Below are 22,500 nucleotides of genomic sequence, written 5' to 3' on the forward strand. Positions count from 1 at the left end.
TATGTTGGAAATCACCTCAATCAAATTTAGAAGTTTTCAAGCCAAAACATATCCTTAAGTGCTTCTTTTTATGAGGCTGTGGGCAATGATGCATCCCCACAAAAGGAAAGAACAATTTTGAGGAATAAACACAAGCAGTGTCAAGGGCTGGGTGGTTCAGGTGGAGGGTGGGGCATGAGGAGTAGCTCTGCAGGAGCCTGGTCCATCCAACAGCCTCAGCCTGCAGCTGAGCTCCCCAAAAGAAGAGGAATCCCTCACGTGGAGTTCTTGAGGCATTTGCTCAGCTGGGAAGCCTCCTCTGACCCTTGCAGTCAGCACAAGGACCAGTGCCCATCACTCCCCGTGGGACCCTGCTGTGGGTTCCCCTCTGCCAGCCTCATCCTCTGCAAACCACTCACCCAGAGCTGCTACTGGGGCAGTTCCTGCCAATATGACCAAGATTGGAACAATTCTTCTCCTGCCTAGCTTGTGGAGAGGAGCAGGCTCCAGCTGTGAGAATTTTCAACACCTTATATTATACACCCAATGTGTAAATTGTGGCCTGCCTGGCCCACTCCCCTTCTTCTGTCTGTACCCTTCCACAAAATTTCAGTTTATAAATTGGAAATCAGAAAGCTGTTTCAGTTTTTTTTTCTATATTTTTTAGAAATGCAAAAGCTGTCTAAAAATATTTTTAGGGTAAATTTTTGGGGGAAAAATAAAAAGGAAAAGAGAGAAGACAGCTTGTGTAACAAATGTCTGTCCCATTAGCAAACAATTTTTTTTAAAAAATTATTAGCTCTTACATTTTCCCATTGGTACTTTCTCGTCTTAAAATTTCTTCACTATGTACAATCAGGTGTATAAAAACCAGACCTTGCCAACTGTTCATGAACTTATGCAAAGGATATGGGTAAAAAAAATATCTATTCAGTGAAAAAATATAAATATTAGAATGTGCATTTCATATACATTTATTTCTAATGCATATTTTATTAGGATATTTCAATTATTTCTAAATACCAAACCAATTAGTCCCTACTCCAAAGAGAGACTTGATCACATTTTTTAAAATCATATTTGAGTCCTAATATTTAAGCCAACCCAAGTCTGGAAGCAATAGAGCACTTGTGGAAAATGTGTATATATTTTCTTTAGCTAAAGTCACAGCACAGTTTTTCCTTTTTCCATCATTATTAGTATAAAAAGATTAGTACAAACAAAACAAAAAAAAAGAAAGAAAGAAATTTCACTCCTACTTTCGTATTTCTTTAGATCTTAACCTGACATTAATGAGCAAATACACACTAGGATGATGATCACACTGTAGGATAAAATGGCTCATATACTGTGTTGATAAGTTAAGATGAAAGAAATCCAGAACAAAGACACAACAGTATTGCAGAGATATGTTTAGATTCCAAAATATTTGTATCAGTCAAAGATAGAAACACCCAAGACAAAAAAAACCCCAACTGATAAATAGAAACATCCACTTTTTCCCCATTTGACTGTATAATAAAGATCCTGTTTATTTTAAAGCGTTGCTCCATCACTTTGCCTGGCTGCCACATACAATACACAGATGCAGAACATACATATTTTCCATCTGATCTCTGATGCCTTTTCTCCCATTGAATATCAGTGCCAACCCTACCCAAGCATTTGAGGATAGGATTTACATTACAGGAGACAAAGGAGATGCTCAAATGGGAACAGTACTGGCATTGAAATCCTGACCCTGGTGATCTAAGGCTGCAGTTAAGACTCCTATGAGTAACATCTCTGACGCAATTCTTCCCAAATCTCAGAACAAAACATTACAGTTTGCACTGGGCTGGACTATAGTAGAGAAGTTTACAGGAACCATGGCTGCAAAACCCAGAAATCCTACCTGAAAGGCACTTTACAGGATCCAAACCATCCTTACTTTAATTACACATGTGATAGCACATTTCTTCATGCATATTCTGCTGGGTACTACCCTCATTTCAGTGGGAGTCATACACCAACAGCATCTCCTCTTATTTTTTTTTTTTTCTGCCAGATGAGGTTTTTTTCCTCTTCTCAGACCAATTGGCTTATTTAGCTAAGACATCATGACACTTTATTCCATCACAACATGGCACCGCTCCCCCAAAGTGGGGTCGCTCATTAGATGTATCCTTCTGAAACGTGAATTTTAATGCCCAGAAGAGATGAACCATAAGCATCACAGATGGACAAGGAGGGATTAGACAGAAATTGGTAACAGGATTGATAACAATTCACAAGTACATCAGGCACGGTGACACATTGCCTTGATCGACAGGAACTACTATTCCCAAATTGTGCTTCCACAAGCACCTGCAATTCCCTCACCAGTCCAGATTCATAATAAACATTTTAAGACTGGTATTTTTGCTAATGGCATCAACCTGATGCCAAGCACAAGCCAAGAGGAAAACCACCTGCAAGGAAGGGAAAAGCTGAAGGAAGTGCAGAAGGCACAGTGGATGAAGGCTGCAGCAGTCAAGCACAGGCACTTCAGAGAAAAGAGAAGGTTGCAATCCAAAAGAGAATTTAACAACAATAAAATATAAAGTGATCTGTTTAAGGAATGAATGCAGAACTTCAAACATTATTCATAATAAATGCTGGGTGATCACGTATTTTATATATATATATATATTCTCGTGCTTAACAACATTTTAATTGCAGCTAGAAACTGCAATTGTTTAAAAGTGCTGCCCAACAGCCCCAGTAGCAGACAGGCATTGTATGTAAAGGAACATTCAGGGAAAAATTAAAACACCTCACACATGGATACTTTTTGTCTCAATGAGTGGAAAAAGTCATTTACCTAGGACAGTAAATAAATGTGAAATATATCAACCTCACTGACTCTCCTTCTCTTCTCCAGTTAATCTTTTTTTGTCAAAACCAGCTGTCTAATGATATTATCTCATCATTTTACACCTACTTGTTTTGGTGGTGGGCAAAGGACACAAGTGGTTACTCTTCATCATTCATAAAAAACTTGAATTGAGAATAATTTAAGAGTTGCCTCTTAGAGTTTCTTCTGCTAAAGATAGGTACACATGGTACTTCACTGAAATAGTCAAGCTAGATCTAAATTAGGAAAAATTATTACATTAGAACACAAGGTTAACACAGCTTTATTCCCTTCACTACACAAGATAAACCAGGTACTTCTGCCTAATATATTCTGTGCCTGACAAACTTCTTTAAAATTATACTAATTTTTGCTCTTAAGGATGCAAACTGAAATTATTTTACAAAAAAAAAATAAAAGCCTGAAGTTTTCCTCCTTATTGACTAATGCTAGTTTTATCAATTTACTTGTTAACACAGCACAAGAATTTACATCTCCATTCACTTTGTTTGAATTATTTGTATGTGTTTTCAGGAGATGCACATCTCTGCCATCCCATTCTAAAGCCAGGCCTGGCTCCAGCAGGGCAGTTGAGGCACAGAGACCTAAGAATGACCTTCTGAACCAGGTTCTGAAACATTCCAGCTCCTTCCTGTTAACTTGAATTCCATAAGTAATATTAGATGGGTGAATTGTGTCATGAAAATAGGAGCCTCTTCATTTGTTGTTTTTTAAAAGCTATGTAATTCTTATCCTGCCTCTAATTGCTTTATATTAAATATTCACTAGAAAAACATGGGAAATTTGCATATACTTCATAGTAACTATTCCTTTTGTTCTAAAGACAAAATTACTATTTGCTTGGCTAATTTTTTTTTTGCCATATGAGAAATTGCAACCTGACTTGGGCACAGTGGCTACAATCCTTCTCCTCATCAATCTCCTACTGCACAACACTTCTGACTGTGCCTCTTCCCCAACAGGACCTGACTTGGACAGTCAAGCTCTCAAGGACAGTTTCTCTCAAGGAAAAAGGTTCAGCAGAAATTTCAGCTGGAGCTACAAAAAAAAACATTGAATGGTAAAGCAGAAGAGCCATAAAATTCATCCTGGAAGGATCTTCTCCCCATCATCTCTATACAGACAACTTGAGAGAAAGGAAGGTGAAGAATGGAAGCTTTCAAGAACAACCCATCCAGGATAGATGATAAAATCTGCATGCTACCCTGAGGAAACGGGGTACAAAGTTCAGTCCTATGTTTGTATTTCTAAAGAGCGTAAAATATCAAATATCCCTCTTGAAGAATAATTCTCCCTCTAGTCTCTTACACATTGTTGTGTAACTATACAATAAATATTATCCTGCTCACATGCTTCTGTTTACTTAGTATACATTACATTTGATGCTATCTGGCAGCATAAGTTTTAGTTCTGTCATTTTAAAATATTAATAGTTGTCAATCAGAATAGAAAGTGCATAATAAAAATGTTCTAGAAACTAATAACCCTATATTTCTACACCATCAGCTTGGAGCTAAGCATTGCTAAAAATGAGATTAATTATATGTTTGCAGAAGCCCAATACAATCAGACAGTCCTCTAAACAACATCCTCCTAGAAATGAACACAGACTAGATACATAATCAGATATATAGTGTGTATATATTAGGCAATACATGCAGCACTAAATTAATAGCATTATTTTCATTTGGCCCAGTCTTAAAAACCCTCACAATCTGCCCAGTGACAGTGTTAGGTAAAGGATGAGAGAAAATGGCATGGTCAATACCAAAGTAATTTATGGAGATTTTCTGCAAATATTTGGAAGCCCGGAAGCACCGGAGATGCACACAGGACAGGTCCCTGAAGTTATGACCAACATATCATGGTAAACTGTTCAATTTAAGATAGAGGGTCAGAAAAATATCCTTTGAATTATGTCTGTCAAACTTTAGTGGGAACTTCACTGCTTGGGACATTTAAACCTGCTCTGGACAAAGTATCAGCAAGTACCCTGTAGGGAACAATCCTGTAATGTCAAGAAGATGGACTAGATGTACAACAGGACTTTTGCTGCTCCATTTTTTATTACCCCAATCCATCACCCTTGCTGAGGTGAAGTTTTATGCGGACCTTTAAAATTATGACCATTTGAAAATTATGTCTGTGTCTGTATAATATATACACCCATATGGATGTAAGGTCTGGCTTTTAAAAACTCCAAGTAGAAAAACATATTTTGCTCCTAATTTGCCCATTCTATAGCTGTAACTATGCAATAATCTGGCAAATACAGATAGAAATCTTCAATCATGGTCATGGGAACACACAATTTACAGGCATGATTGTGACATGTGAATTCCCAACTTAGGCATGCAGGAATTTAAATGTGTGCTGTGAACAAGATAGTAGTATGGGTCTGTGATATGGTTATGCCACAAAACCAGGATCAGATTCTGAGCTTTGCCCCAAAATAGAAAATCAGAAATCCTGCAAGGTAGATGAACTGATGTCAAAGCTTACAAAAAAAGCTAAGGAGAGGTCCAACAAGGAGCTCTAAACAAGATTATTTTTATCAAGGATTCTCAAGGAAAAAGTGAAATATTTTGTTTGGCTTCCTTCTGCCCAAGCCACTGTGGCCCTTCTGATATTTCTTTGCACCCCATTTTTGCAGAGAAGCTGGAACTCCCCATCACTCTTCTTAAAACTTGAAGGCCACTAAGGGTTTTGTACTGAAAAAATATTAACATGTAAGAGTCACTCCAGGTAATGGCTGCAGAAAACACCTCTGTTCCCAGGCAGAGGGTGGCAGAACCCTCTATGGATAAGCAAGGTGTGTTATAGGAGAGGTTAAAGGTTTCACTTTGCCCGGGCATATTTATTGTCATTTCTGTTATTCCAGAGTGGAAATCCTCTTACTGACTAAGGCAATCGCCCCTGTATGAGTGCCATCGTCTCCATACTTCAGTAGGGGAGAAAAACAGTAAGAGGATATGGAGGAGGAAAGGCATTTTCCTTTTAATCTTTTAGACTGCAATAGCCATAATTGGCTTTTCTATATAGTTGGGCTCTAGTTTGTCACAGTGTTACAGTGAAAAACAGCAGCCTGCACTCATTTTTATACACAAATCTTAATGACTTCAATTGCTGCTAAGGATTCAGAATGGTGGCAGGATATGGCCATTCACCATCAAGGCCCTAAAGCCTTCATAATTACTGAGTACACAGAATATTTATTATACAGACTGCACTAGGCCTCTTCTGTGGGCTGCCCTGGGCCTGTTCTCTGAGCCACATCAAGCAAGAAGTTTAAATGAAACTGCTCCCAAGTTTCTGAAATGGTTTAATAAAACATATACTGACTGTAATATTCAGTTTATAGTAGAAAACTATTGCCCCTTGGTTTGAAAAATGACCTCTAGTTGGCAATTTTACTCTCAGCTTCATAGATTATAGTCCGCTGTTGGTCATTTTCTCAATCCACAGGGCAATACTTTTCCATAACAAGCTCAAACTGCAATCAGTATTTGTAGGCTGTTACACAAGTTGAGTATAATATGTCTCAACACATTCTATTATATGACTAAACAAAAGAAATAACAACCTGGTGACACAGACATATGAAGAAAAGCAGAGCTATTCTTCTAATACTGAGATAGCAGAAAAACATATTTCTTTGTATTGTGTTAATTTGTATTAAATTTTGTGTCTTCAATACACAATAATCTCTAATTTGGTTTTTTCATTAATAGTGTTTTGGTTTGTGTTGTCTTATGTCTTTTCTTATTTTAATGTAAAATGACAAATACTAAATTCTATTAGTATCAGATTTTAGAAATGACAAATAGTGACAGATAACCCAGCATTGTAAAATCACGTGAAAATGCATTCACACAGATATGTAAAAGATCATTTGCTCTTGGGCTCACAAAGCACACATTCACAATCTATGGGTTTGATACCAGGAAGTTCCAGTGCAGTGCAGTAGACAAGATGCAGTTATTGTTTCAGCACCCAGCTCCAGCACTTAGATACAAGTGAAATGCCACATTTTGGGAAAACAGCTCCCACATTAGATAAGCAAAGAGATAAATTGCATTGAGAAGTCTCTGACCAGGAACTGAGGGAGGTCTGGTGTCTGTTCCCAGACATGCCCTGGGCAGCCCTGCCAGTGACTGCTGTTTAGAAAATCACCCACCTCCCCAAGGCACAGGTGCTGGGAGCTGCAGGGCTGATGGAACTTACCTGGCTGGAGTGTGGTGAGATCTAATTCTTCAATCAATGGGTGACCAATGCTCTTGTAGACCCTTTGCTGCAAATACAAAATATTCATAATTACAAGTCTAATATTCATTCCAATCTGTAAATAAAACACTTTGATTAAAATATGATACCCACCCACACTCAAACACAAAGGGAACAACTTCTTAAGGTGAGGCCAGAGCACTCTAGCAAAGAGGACATTTTGTCACCCTTCTAGAAATTATGAGTTTCCTATCCATTAAAAAAATCCACCAGATTCCTGGAAATCTGTGCTGGGGCAGAAGGGAGAATCTGGGCTAGGATAATATCCATATGACAGAAAGGTTCATTGTAGATCTCTGTGGGTGGCTTCTGAATCTATAAGAATCTACATCACTGCATTTTGGGATATTAAAGGGACATTTTTTTTCTTAATTTCCCACTATGTTCCTATATTGCACAATCACAGCTTCACCAGCATTCTCTAGCTGGAATTTAAGTTGTCTGGATTCATTTAAACATATAGAAACTGCATGCAGAAGCTTTAATATATTTGAGCTAAGAACGTATTTGAACAATTACCAGAAGATGATGGCTCTTTATCTTACAAGTCTTCAAGGAATTTAGATGTTTAACTCATTAATAGAGTTTGCTGCATTAGATTTTATGTTTTTATGATTTTATAAGAAAGGTTTTCGAATACAGAGAAAAAACAGGCTTTTTTTCTTTCCCCAACATTTTTCATTTTAGGGTAATAAAAGTGACACATATGTGCCATAATGTAATGGATTAATTAAGGAATATGATGTTTATCCTAGGTCCTGAGTTGTACATCTTCATAACTCACTCATAAAAATTAATGTATTATACCACGCTCCAGAATGATATATCTTTTTTTACCATACCTGTTGAGAATAAATTGTTCTAAATTGGATTATCTTGATTTCCAGTGAAAAATGTAAAAATTACATTGTTATTTTAAGAATTTACACTGCTGTGTATAAGAAAGCATAATCTTCTCACTGTGCTTTTGAACTGTCATGTTACTTCCACTGTTATGAAATCATAATTGCTGCTGCCACACCTAAAATCAAATGCAGTGCATATTGTATTTCTTCATACACTGCATTTCCTCTCTTAATCACAAAACCATACACAGTATGTTTTTGGCCAATTCTTTCATTACTGACTGCTTATGTATATAAGTAACACACAATTATGCATGCAAGGACTCATAAAATCCTCATTTCTAAAATCAACAGATGAAAAATCCCTAAATAATAATGTACAGATGTTTCATATTCAAATGAGCTGTTGGCATGTAATCATACCAATCATGCCAATGCATGCAATAAATTTGGTGAATTTCAAGGTACTCGGCATTTACAACATATTTTTAATTTTTTTTAATCAAAAGACCATTTTAGGAAGATGGAAATGACAACTGTTCAATAAATATATATATTTCTGATGGTTTCTTGAAATTTCCATGTGTGGTCAACTACACTATATTTTTCCATACCAATTCCTACTCCTTTTGCCTCAACAAAGTTGATTTTTCAGTCCTTAAACTGCACTGCTTCACTAAAAGTAAATTATCTGCACGTTATCTGCAGAATAATCCTCTTCTTGAATACAAGACAGAACATCAGAGTTTCTAATCCTTCACAGATAGAGTAATTCACATCCACTGTACGTTTTACTGTAAAGACAGAGTAATACAATATGTTTGATAAATCATGTATGTGTCTGTGTACAAAGAAAAAGGTTTATCTCCTCTCCTACGAGATGCATCCATATTAAAGCACACACACACACACTCCCCATGCTGGCACTGCAACAATCTTTAGAAGTTCCATAATAGAGACATCTAAGTTTAAAAAATGAAGCAGCTCACAGGTCAAACAAGTTCCTGATGAGAAGTGCTTAACCAGAAGTATTATTCCACTGATTGTAAGTTTTCATCCATACATCAAACCCTAGAGTCTATTGATTAAATAAAACTGATTTTTTTTTTATTATTTCAAAGCAAAAGCGAATTAAATCATCCCAATTGTTTTCCCTTTGTTTGGAGCTATCACAGTTTGTACACTGGCCATGAGTCCTGCTTATAATTACAGCATCCTAAAGGAGAGCTTATTCTACAATGACTGATCACAGGTTTCTTGCCTCTTGCTCTAAATCTTCTGCTCCTGGTCATAATCAATGGCACTTGATGGCCCAATATTCTGATCCAATGTGGCAAGCCATATGATCCAAGATCTGCTTAGAATCAATAAATTCATTTGCTTCAGGAAATTTGGGATCAGGACGACTTTAAGTATATGTAAATACAAGAATTTACAGCAATTATGCTGGCACATCTTTCCTTTCTCATACCTCTTTTCCCCTGCATAATTAGCTGCGTCATGCCTTAATTTTGCTTGCAATCCTACATAAAGGAATCCAGGCCAGACAGCCCTTGCAAAGCCTTACCAAAGTCAAGGTCTGCTGGCTGAGAGAACAGAGGGTCTCTGTCAGCAAAACACATCAAAACACTGCAAATCTTTGTCTTGCTGAGCCCCACATGGCATTGTGTGGGCTCTGAAGATGCCATCAATGCCAACATAGCATGAACATGAAACAGACTGCTTTAAAGGGCACCAACAGGTGCATACAAAAATCTTCTTGGAGCAGAGTTTTTCCCTTGTGCAAAAATGTCCAAGTTTGGTTAATAGCTCCCTTGGGCTCCTGTGTCTCCAAGCCAGCCTCCAGCCTGGTTCCAGTGTACCTGTGCAGTGCAAAGATGCTCTGACACTCAGCTCACAACTTCACACAGCCAGGAATCCCTGCCTGGAGGATGTGCTTTCCAGTCTGGAAGGTGATCAGTGCTAGGCTGAAAGGGAGCATCACCACTTCTGTGTCTCACCTCACACTCACAGATGAAAGGACACACACTAATCTCAATTCTGCTACTGTACATACACATTGTTTAATTAATTGTATAAGTACTCTGAATATTTTTCTAAAGGCCAGGAACTCTAATATACTTTGAATCTTCATTAAGTTAGCATGGCAGACTGGGGTATATAAATAACTAGCAATAAAATATTTTTTTAAAAAAATTATTCCCTGTTACTTATGTCACTGCAATGGAGTTACAGAACTTCAGAACGATGAGTAAATACAGACATCTGTACTAATTTAGAAGGCTGCAGGTTGGGCATACCTTTCAGCCCTTCAGCCTTTTTCCACTGGAAATCAGTAGTTCAGCACCAGCAGAGATGAGAACCTTGTTTCTGCTAAGCAGCACTAATTTCTGCCCATAGTGACATTCAGAGGAGGATGAATCAAGTCACAGGAGTAAGAAAACTGTTTGCTTATGATGTGGCTGTCACCAGTGCAGATGAGTGTGTAACACCCTCCCTAGCATCAAAACGACACACAAAAGATACATTAAAAAAAAAAATAAACCCAACAGATAGTCTTGCAAAATATATCAATGCAGTTCTTCAAACTGAAAAAGCAGAAGTCAGAAGATCAAGAACTCACAGTTAGGATTTTCCTATTAGATAAAGAACATAAAGATTCTCCTGAAGTCTTTGATTGATATATGATCTTTTCTTTCTTTTCAGGCAGAACAGCTGTCCAGTGAACTAGAAGAAATAGCCCTGAAGACAGCTTTGTGTCTGACATGACTTTGAGAGGGAAAATTATTCCAATGATAAATGCTTTACATGGAACATCTAATAAAATAAAATAAAAATGTCATCCATAAAAGAATTTTTCTTTCTATTTGAGTAAGCAATCCCTATTATCATTTGTGGGACAGGGGTGTTGCTGTGTCTGAGACCAAAGAGAAAAGGTATTTCCCTTAAAATTGAATTTGAAAGGAACTTAACCAAAAAGAGGCAATAGAGAAGAGAAGGGCATCTGGGAAAATGTGGAGGGAAGATGAGAATTTCCTGAACATTGTCAGGATGCAGTGACCTGGGATGCATTGTAACTTCCTCCATTCTTCTCAGTCAGGACATCTTTAAGGTGAAACATGGGTGCTTTGCTGGCTGATATCTGCCACAGTGACTGCATGCAGACAGAGCTTGACTATGCTCAAAAATCCCAAAGCAATAACAACCAACACAAACCTCCCCAGCAGAAGAAGGTAGAAATGTGTGTAAATTTATTCAACCTAATGGAATTATGTAAATTACACAAATGGAGAACTACAGCCACTGTGAGAATTGATTGAAGTTATGTCCAGATGAGAGGAGAGATGGCTTTGACTGGAGCCTTTCTGGAGCTTGCTCTAGAGCTGTGTTTTGGCACATGGTGAGGGGCTAAGAAAAGAGCCTTAGAGAATGAACAGCCACAATGCTCAGATGAAATTTGTACATCTTTGTCATTTTCAAACACGTCTCATTGTGACACTTCAGTGGATGGATGAGCACTGATGGATGCTGTCATACACAGACAGCACAAGGAAGAGTAATCAGAGCTGTATTTTCCTTGAGAAACCAAATCCAGTACTCCCATGGTTCAGCCAGCTGCCCTCCAGAGCCTTGGTGAGTCTGTCACATAAACTCTGTGTCCCATTAATTTGGCCAAGTCTAATTAAAGGCCTGTCCACATCTGCTCCAGGACAGAACAGCTCATGGCTTAGAAACACCTCAGAGAAGAGCATGATAAACCTTCCACCCATCCTCTTTGTCTTTCAACTTGATGGAGCTGCCCTCAGCAACACTTCCACTTCTCCCTTCTCCAAACCAAGCCCATCTTTTTCTGCCAAAGCCTTCCTGTGTAGGCCCCTGTGAGTGCACTTATTCCAGAGCTAATTACAATTAAATGAGTATTTCAGCACTGAGAAACCAGAGGCAGGTACACATTCTCATGTACCTTTGCACAGCTAGAAATCATTTCTCTCCCTTCCCTTGGGTAACTCAAATGCCCTTCCTCCCCTCTCCCAGAGATTCTCCTTTATCCCTGTCTCTCCTCCTCCTCCCTCCTGCAAGGTGCCATTGATGCTGTTCCTCTGTGTGTTCCCAGGAGCTGCTGACATCCTCCTGCTCCTCAACCACCTCACCTGCCCCCTCCCCTCCCATTTCTGAGTGCCAGCCCCTGCTCTCACGCAGATTTTAACTCCACACTTTGCAGAAATCCTGCTCCATGGGATTCCAACAACAGAAGAAGGGAAGATAAGAACATAAAAGCACCCTCAATGTGGCGTCCCATCAGGAAGCCAACTAAATCTGATAGACACTGTCCTCTCTGACACATAAGCAGGAAAGGGCTGAGCATTTAGACAGCAGCAGTTCAGAAAACAACTCTATATGGTCTATAATCAGCCAGCACCACCTAACAAATAGCATTTGCCTAAGTCTTTACTTTTGAGGCAATCAAATACCATTTTGAAAAAATAAAATAACTTCCACACATACACATTGCATATATATTTGTTTCCCCTCACTCTCCCTCACTTTAAGTTTGCAGTGACAATCAGCAATTATTTTACAGAGAAAACTCTAACATGCTTATGGAATGCCTTTAGTAATAAGATAATTATTTGTAAGTCTATAAAGAATTATAATTTTTAATTTAAAAAGAAATCAAATAAAAACAGCTTTCATCTTCCCTACCATGTGAAGAAAACATTCTCTGCCTACAACTCAAATTATCATTCTCTCCTTTGTGCAAAATGAATTGACCCAGAAAACTAAAAGGGTAAGAACCCATATTTGCTGGGCTTATTCAGCAGCCAAAAGTTCATGAAAAACACTGTTGTGTATCACATAGCAACCACTTGATGCCTATTGTTAAAATACAGTAGTTATTCAAAAAGTAAAATCTTGCATTCTCAAATAAGAAGCCAGGCTGCAATGTGTGTTTACTGTTTTGGGGAAATAGTCATCTTGCCATTTTCTCTTTTTCCATAGTCTTGGCATATTTGGTCAGCTATGAAATGTGCAGTTACCCACAGGAAAGAAAAGGAACACAAAAATTTTCCTCTACTGTTGAGCTCACAGGACAATGTCCATTCAAAGCAACACTTGGGATCTCTATTAAGAGCCTTAAGATGTGCTCTATTTTTATCCAGCCACACTTGCAGTAAAAAATGTAATGTTCCAGGGAATGGGCATGAGGGAGAAAGGGAGAGAAGCTGCTGCTTTAGACTGTTAGAGCTGCACATTTTCACCTGTTCTCAAAACAAGCTGCTCCTGGGCAAGTCCTGCACGGGTGCCTGCACTGCTACTGCACTCTTGCACCTCCTCCCAGCCCTGCTACCCAGCACCACAGCTGGGCAGAGGTATCAACTCCACAGGCATCTCCCTCTGCCTTTCCTCCAGCTCTTTTGTGGTGGAATATGCTTTAAGAAGTGAAATAAATGTAAAATTTATACAGAAGGAAAGTCAGAAAAGACATTAACAGTTTCTGATAAATGGAGCTTGTATTACTCTAAAATATTTTTAAAAAGCAGTGGCAGATCACTTGAGCTGCTCTGACTTTGCCAGATTTCCACAAGAGCTGAGAGTCAGCCCTGTTTGTCACAACTGCATCAGACTGTCTGTTTAAATTATCAAAGCAAAAGCAGAAGGGCTCTGCTGAAACAACTGCTGGAGAAGACGAAGGAAAGAATAAGATACAAACTTCCTTCTAGGTTTTATTATGTGCTGTTACACAAAGAGTGTATCTCAGAACTTCAAGATAATGACACTTTTAATACCAGAAGGGAATGGCAGACTTGCTTAGCATAACTTTGAGATATTTCATCAAGCCTGTGTGCAAACAGGTGTGCCACATTTTTGCTAGTGATAAGATGCTTGTTGAGATTATCTCCTTATCTGGGAGCATGTTTAAACTCCTTTTGAGCAGTTAAAATAAGACAGTGGTAGAAAGTAGATTAAAAGGGAGAAAATGTATGAACATAGACATTTTGCAAGAACCTCACTTTGAGCCCAGCTGTATCCAGGTATGTGTGTGCTGTATCCACAGTCTCTGAAAAGAAAAGTGAGGGGTAGGCAGCAAAAGCCTCATGAATGCATGAAAAAGTATGAGAATGAATTAGGTACCCAGGAGCAACAAGATGGGCTTTAGGATTTGAGGGAAGGATCTGCCTGTTACCAACACAAGATGAAAACAAGGATGGATGGAGCTTCAGCTCACCTGCTGCAAGTGTTTCTGCTTGCTGAAAAATAAAATTCTTTACTGGAGGTCAGCACAGGTGCAAAAATCAACTTAACAAGTCAGCTGGCTTACAAAGCAGAAGCATCTATACAATTATTTCAATCAAAGGCAGATCAGGGTGTACTTCCAGGCAATGGTTACACAAGAATTGGTTTGGTCACTGGTCAGTGTTGTGGCCAGGACAGGATGTGGTAATGAAACAGGGTTGTGGAAGAGCTGTAGTTACAACACTTCTCTCTCAGTAACATTTGGCGTAACTTCATGAAACAAAAACTGAGCTATTACATCCAGTGCACAACCAAAAATTAAGAAATCTTTCCCCCAAAATAATGAAAGGTATGTACTGAAGAATAATGAAGAACTTGTCTAGCACAACTCAAACTCTCCTCTGAAAATGTATGCTTCCCTCAGAAGCAGATTCCCAGCACAGGGACTGGTAATTTATGATCCACCAAAATACTCTGTTGAACAAAAAAGTAATACCTACACCATGCCTATGCAAATCACTAAGAATAAGTGACTCCAAGGACCAGTAAGAACAAAGCCCAAAACTCCTATCAAACATTATCTGAGGTTTGAAAAAGTCAAGACAAAGTGTAATTTTTTTTAAACGGGGATAAATTGGGATTTCTGTAACAATTGACTCATTCTGCCTGCTTTTATCTAAGGAGCTCAAAGAGCACTCCAAGTGTTAATTAAATTACAAAGCATTTTTGAGACAGGTAAATGGTATTATGTCCACTGGGGAACAGAGAGAACATTTATGTTTCATTACTAAAGTCACACAGTAATCCAGTGGCGAGCAATATAACCCAAGAACTTCCAGTCGCCACTTCTACTCATTGACTTGATGGCCTCACAAGAGATAAAATTAGCCTTAAAAGCCAAAAATACTTTTCCTCTTGTGCTTTTCTATCTTTCAAGACTAGGCCAAGATTCTTTAATTTCATTTTATTCTTCTTCCTCTGCTTACTGGGAGGCCTTTCTTTCAGAGTCACACAAAAGAAGCCACTTCCTAACCTACCCAAGTGTGTTAAGGATCACAGTACAGCAACACGGGCAGGAGCTCAAACAAGGGCAGTGAACTGTAATGGGGCTCTTTAACAGCTTGTGCAGCTGCATCAGGGTCCTCTTCTCCCTCCTCTAACCAGTCCTACTCCAGAGATGGCACACCAGGGCCTCTGTCCCATCAGAATAAAGATGGGCAGATGTGCAGATGAAATAATCCTTGGCTGGCTGATTCACTGACTTTACCAATCAAAGAGACATAAAAAAACCCTGACGAACCTGGCGCCCCCAGCACTTGGTACAAGAATCTCTCACTGAACAGAACAATATCAAAAAAAACCCAACCAGACCCTGAAAATGCTTTAGACCATGGAGAAGTCTGTTCTGCAGTCTACTACATCTATTTTGAGTTGCATGTGGAAAAATGAGGGAGAAACCTTTCACTGACCATTCTATTCTTAGGCCAAAAAAGAAAGCCATCATTTTCCATTTCAGCTTGGCCCTCACCGGTAAAACTGCAGGATGGTAAAACTGCAGGATGCAGAAGCAATAAAGCAGTAAGGTACAATGCAATCTGCACAATACACAGGCAAACCTAAGGCATCTCTAATTCAAGACTGGTACAGCTCAGTTAGAGCTTTAAATAATTATATCTCCATTAGTAAACTAATTTTGGAGGGTAAAAAGGCTTTTCTATTTTGTACATAACTATTTATTACTAAAAACAGGGAAGCATCTTTTGGAACTTTCTTTAAGCCTTTTGAATACAATGCTAAACCAAGATTTCAGGCTTTATTTTCCCCTTCATTTCTTGTTATGTCACGAAGAATCAGCTACGTGGAAGAGATGAGAATGTCTTTGACCAAGACTTAAGATTGTCTTTACCGTGGCAGAAAATAAAGCTGCTGCATATATTTCCAGTGGCAGTATAATTGTTACATGGTATGACAATCACAATCTTTCTCTTTTTTCCTAAAAATATGTCTAAAAAACCACACAGTTTATATACTGCATTCAAAATATTTTTCTTCGTTTACATTGATTGCATATTTCAAGTCATGTTACAGCTGTATCGCTTAGCTTAAATCAAATAAGGAATCCACATAAATGCATACACACACTTTGCTTGTTTTTAGACATTCCCAGTATTGACAAGATTAAAATATTTTTCTCATTCATTATTTATTGTGATATGATGAAACAGTAAGAGTATGTATTTAACAAACATCACAAAGTAGAGTTAAAATGTGGACATGCTGTTTCATTTCGATTTTGCTGCGACAGTGTTAAGTATGTGACTCCCTGACTGCAATAATGACATCTTGGGGTGATGAAGATTTAAGATGCTTTGTAAGGATGCAGTGTGATCCCAACTCTTCAGCCATGCTGACTGGGAGCATTATTAAACAGAGGAACCCAAGACTGGAAAGTCCTGCTGCAGAGGACTGGGGGAGTCAGTGCTCAATGCCAGAGCAGCACCAAACCCCTCCAGGCAGCCCTGGTGCCTAACTGGACTGAAGGCAGTCACACACACTGCTACAACACTTCCACAAGCACCAAAGTTTTTTATTACCAAAAAAATATGTTCTCTGGACCATTTCTGTGCCTCTTGGGTGAATTGGCAGTACCTGACAGCTGGAGCTTGGGCTCAAGCAATGCCATACCTGGGTGAAACTCAGGTATGGGGCAGATCCGTGCGGCTTTGGCTGTCTCGTGTTTTTACCTTGGGTTGAAAATTACAGGCATGATCCCAGTTTCTAGCTCACAGTTGGGCACCATTCTGCACGTTTCTACTGGCAAAAAAAAGGCAAGGAAGTGCCAAAGAGCAAGCACCACAGCAAAGGAACCATAACCAAAACTGGTTCTGCTGGGCAGAGGAGCAGAGAGCTTGCCTTCTACAGAACGCAGCACTATCTCGATTAGAATGTAGAAAAAGGCACATTTTAGCCCAAATACTTGTTCTTGCATACTGCAATCTAAATATACTCTCTATGATAAATACAGCAGAATAATCAGAAGATAGCGAGTGCTTAAAATGCACCCTTAACAAAGCAAAACAATGTAATGCATATCTTTCTTTACGTGTCAAACAATTTGCCTAACAAATCATAATAATGCAGAATGATATAAAATTCACCCATCAATGCATGCACTAAGATTACCATGGCAAAGAATTGTGAATTTCATTAAATATGTTAAAGGCAAAAAAAAAAAAATTCCTCTTTGAAAAATAGTAATCCTGTCTTTCAACAAAAATATTATAGGAAGCTATGAATTTGGTAGATCTGAATAGGATGTTGGTACATGTTTTACTAAGGTAATATAATGGCACACTATTATTAGATCACATTAATCATTACTGTGCCAAAGGCACTGACAGCACCACTGAAAAGGATTGAAAGGGCTGGTAATGGATATAAATTACCCATTGTGTGATAAAAGGATTTTTACTAAGAAGGTAAGAATAAAACAGCAAATTTCTAATATAACTGTTGTGTAAAAACCAAAATAAAAGTAATCCAGTCAGTAATATCCACAAAATCAGAAAGTAAGCACTTTTGAAACAAGATAAAGTCACAATAAAAACTGTATACAATGTAAAATTAATTTCATGCTGCATAATATTACTATCAATTTAAATAGTTTACATGATGACCTCTATGGTCAAGGGAAAGGTAAGCTTTGTTAATTAGAATTGAGTAGGAGCTTCTGCAGGCGTATTTTAAGTTTGTGGGCTTGGAATTTTTTTCTTTTTTCTAATATATAATGGCTTCCTAACACCCCCCTGAAATTCAAGACATGCTGAGAGTTTTCTGTTTTGTGCATTAACATCACAACAAACAGCACATCCCTCCGATGGTTTTATTTGGATTCCAAATGCTATTACAAAACGAACCACGTCTTTGCTGAGCTATTTAACCATTTGATTGAAACCATTTGTATCACTAATTGTCCAGTCCTGTGCTCCTCCTTTACTCTGGCAAGTATTTCCTGATATTAGTGGGGATCAGTGGAGTGAATTGGTCAAACTACATCCTTATTTACAGCATTAAAAAATCCACATATCTTCTCTGAAGCTGATGGAATTATTCTAGAATCAAGTCACTGTAATTCTTTTCAAGTCAATTGTCTAGAATGAAATCCAGTAGCTCACATTCAATTAGTAAGTTTTAAAAATTGTGAGCCATACTCTTAAATGATATAAATTCATAAGTACAGACATCAATCCTGAAAACACTTACGTCTCAACTTTACTCACGTGAGTAATTCCATTAGCATCAGTAATTCAATACCTGCTTATGCATTTGCAGTACTGAAGCTTTAATATGCCTGGATATCCTCTCACATCAGCTATAAATCAGCACAATTCCTCTGAATCACAGAGTTTCTACTAATTCACAAGATATAAAAAGGAATGGACAACCCAGTATAACAATTAAAATAAAGAAATAACATAAGAATTTGATTTGGGAGCAGAAGCTATCAGAAATTTTGATTTAAAGATCAATTAATGCATGTGGAATGTGGAATTAATTATTGGTTATTTCCTAGGAAGCTAGATTTTTATTTCAAACTGAGGGCCAAATAACCCAATTTTGATTTCACACCTATTTCCACACCAATCTGATTTCTCAGACTTTACAGAAGCTTTTCTTCTGCTGCACTGGAATAGCTCAGAGGAAAATCACATATACAATGTAGTACACCCCTCCACCCACTGATTTTCATGGGTGTTCTTCTCATGCTAATACACAACAGAATATGGTTCTTAATAATATGCATGAGATGTTCTATTGAACTTACAGGAGGAAAAAAAAAACCAAAAAATGATAAAATTAATTTAATCAGGAGTGTCATGGGTTTTTTTTAAATCAGCAGTCTGATGATAAAGTAATAAATGATGATTCATCCCCAACACAATTATTACATATCAACTGCATGAAGATGAATGCTCATGATTTTACCAAGCAGAATTTTTTCTTGAAAAAAAATTTATTTGTAGCTCACTACAGCCTGAAAGAACTACAATAAAAAGTTTTGCAAGACATAAACATAATATTTTTGAAGATATAAAAAACACACAAGAACAGATTTAAAAATCTAATTTAGGTACCTCATTTTACTTTTTTTTTAATTGGAAAAACAAAGCTAGACTCAGATCCATAAGCAGAAGAAAATGTTATGAGAACAATATAAGTATTCTTACCAGTTATTCTTAAGCCAATGAATCTGTTCCCTGGATGAGGAAATTCTTAAAAGACACAGGACAGGTACTGAAGGTCACAACTGGAAAAATAAAACCTGTGAGAAATTTAATATGTCAAAACTCAGTGTTTGAATCAGACATTTACATTAAAATATTACAATGCCACCTCAAGCAGGCCAGCAGAGAGCATTAAGAATTACAATATTAATGGGATTAACACATTTTATTTTTTAGTTTTCATAATGTACATGCTTGGTGGTCATTTCATATTTGGAAATGAAAACTTCTTTCAGTTCTGGATTGTTTTGAGAGGGAAAACCTCCTCTCAAGATAATGATGAGGAACAGAATGAAATTCTTCTGATCCTTTCCCCTAGACAGTACAGCAAAAGAGGACAAAACAGGACAAAACAAAAGTTGCATAGCATACTCCAGAAACCCAGTTATTCTCTTTGACATTGATATTCTAATCTTTCAAACTGAGTAAAAAGAGAACAGCTACTAATTGTATTTTTACTTTTTTTTAATTCCATTTTATAACAGAAATAAGTCCTTTGTAGATGATCTCATCTAATAAACCCTACTTAAAACAGATAAGAGCCAGCAGTAAAAGCCAAGCAGAATACTTCCAAGATATTTGTCAGTAGTGAATTTAGGGCCATTACATTAGTAAGCAAAATAGAGACAAAAACAAAGGGCGTTCTTAGAGCAAAATAAAGTTCACTCGACTCAAGCTATAATCTGAAGAATTTATGACTGAGAATTCTAACTATGTTTATTCCTATGAATGTCTAACAAATAAAATTAAAGGTCACTTCCAAATAATACACTTTGTACATCTACATCAACCCAACTCTTTCATACAGCAGGCTCTGAAACCACAGTTCCAGCACCACAGCCTCAGGGCTTCACCTTAGCAGCACTGGGTGCCCAGGGAAGCACTGACTGCTCTGAGGGCTGCCATGGTGGGCAGTGTGGACAAAATCCCAGCCTTCATTTCTGGGGGAAATCATCAGGAGCATTGGGTTTAAATCAGTCAGCACCAACAGCACCAGACTGCTGCTCAATGCTGCCTGTTGGCTTGAAGGGCAAACAACAATTTTGAGGGCTCCTCTTGATGATGAAAACAGCACGAAATAATTCTGAAAACAGAAGTTCACTACTAAGCAGCACAGCCCTCCCTTAGTGCAATACTGATACAACGCTTCTCTTGGTCTCTGCAGTCTCCACCTTGTCAGGATTACATCCAGTGCAAGGTGCTCCTGCAGTGTCCCACTCTGTCCCCACCTCCTCCTCCTCCTCTTTCCCCTCTGGTTCCCACCACACCAACCACAGGATGCTCATTGCCACTGCCATGGTTCACCATAAGGCTTCCCAAATCCCACTGCCTCCCTCCTCGCTTGCAGACTGAGCCAGGCTTTGCCACATGTTTCAAAGCCTTTTCCAAGTGATAATTCTGCCATACAACTTTGCTGACACAGGAGAATTACTCCAATTACAGCTTCAAGCCCTTTCTCTAAAACTCACATTTCCACAGCAAAGCACCAACTATCCTGCAGTAATCACCTGATTTGCCATTCCCATTGTTAATCATACCTAGGAACGCGTTCTTCCCTGCTCTCTCCTCATGTCCAGTTTTGTTTTACCTGCCAGTTATCTCTGAATTTGAATGATAAGCCCTGAACAGCAAAGCCTGTCCTCTCATGAGACACTTTGCTATTGAGCTGAATGGGTGGTGAGCAGGTACAAGGCATTACTCCAAGCCAGCACTCCATATCAATGGGCAAACCCAGCTACAGGAGAAGAAAACCACTGCAAAAGTCAAGAGAAGCACCTACAATGCTGACTGAAAAGAATAAAAATCAGTTTGTAACTGGGTAAAGGAAACCTCTGTCATCAGATTTGGTCTTCCTAAACATAAAATTGCATCTAGATAGGATACAGATCCCATTTATGAAGGCCTATAACACTTTAGAATTTAAATAAGTGAATTTCAGTTACTATATTTGAGCACATAGGAACAGCAAATTCCTGGACTGCTGCAGATAAACATAGGTCCCATCCAACATTTTCAGTTGCACACCACCTAAAAACAGTGACAGCTTGTTTGTCTCGAATTTCTGCTATTGTTGATGTCTTAAATTCTTGAAGATATACCTTTCTAGTGCTTACTTACAGCTCATTCAACGCAAAAGCCAACAAACAGAAACAAAGATAATAAACTGTTAGGTTTCTAAAAGATGTTATCTCACTAAACAGGTTCTTAGTACTCCTACACCAACATCACAGAGCACATTTTTGCTATGCTATTACAAGGCTACTTGTGTTAAAAAAAATTCAGCTTTTACATACACGCTCATGACTTGCAAAATTCTAGGAATGATTCTCAAGGGGCTTTCACTAAGATGCTTTATAAATTCTGATGACAGACAGAACATAGTAAGGCTTCATCTCTTAAAGTCCTGTACTGATTTGTTTGGAGGCTTCATGTCATTGATCAGCATGTCAATGTCTCTTGCAATCTGCTTTCCAGTTCATGACTGAGAGTGAACCCCTCAGGTTTAAAACCTTAAATGATTTAAGGTCTGTGATACATAACCTTACGAACAAATTGGGAAAATCTGTAGCTTTACACATTAAACTGTAACAGAAATGATTTAAAGCCTTATAAAAAGGTATTTTACTTACCTGTGCTAATATTATTCTAACACATTTGACACTGACTATGTAAAGCAGATATTTTAAAGGTACAGGCAGCAAGCTGCCTGGAAACAAATTAAGACAGTTCCACTTAGGTCAAATTGGGCCAGTTTACCAGTGTCTAATACACTCCCTGGCATTAAAAAATGGCACCATGAATCCTTACAGACCAATTTATTACAGTAAGCTTCCCACAGCAGCACTGCTGTGCAGTTGCACTTGGCTCAGTGAGTGATCCAGCACACCCCCAGAGAAGAAAAAGAACCCTAAAAATCTTCAGAAACAGCATGACAAAAAAGTAGTGGTGAGACATAACTAGGGTACGACAGCAC

The 22,500-nt window shown here is 38.2% G+C and overlaps 1 protein-coding gene across 12 annotated transcripts in view; it reads right to left on the reverse strand.

Moving 5' to 3' along the window:
• ZNF536 (zinc finger protein 536) overlaps window positions 1-22,500 on the reverse strand; it is a 345,510-nt gene that overhangs the window by 270,686 nt on the left and 52,324 nt on the right. For 9 of the 12 annotated variants that reach the window (XM_077184912.1, XM_077184911.1, XM_077184915.1 and 6 more), the window contains 2 exons: window positions 19,470-19,564; window positions 7,100-7,166 (listed from right to left, as the gene is read on the reverse strand). The gene's annotated coding sequence lies outside the window, so the exon portion shown is untranslated. The remainder of the gene's footprint in view (window positions 1-7,099; window positions 7,167-19,469; window positions 19,565-22,500) is intronic. The other 3 variants (XM_077184919.1, XM_077184918.1, XM_077184920.1) reach the window with 1 other exon arrangement.

This window comes from Agelaius phoeniceus, chromosome 12 (genome assembly GCF_051311805.1).
Source record: "Agelaius phoeniceus isolate bAgePho1 chromosome 12, bAgePho1.hap1, whole genome shotgun sequence".
Lineage (NCBI taxonomy): Eukaryota > Metazoa > Chordata > Aves > Passeriformes > Icteridae > Agelaius > Agelaius phoeniceus.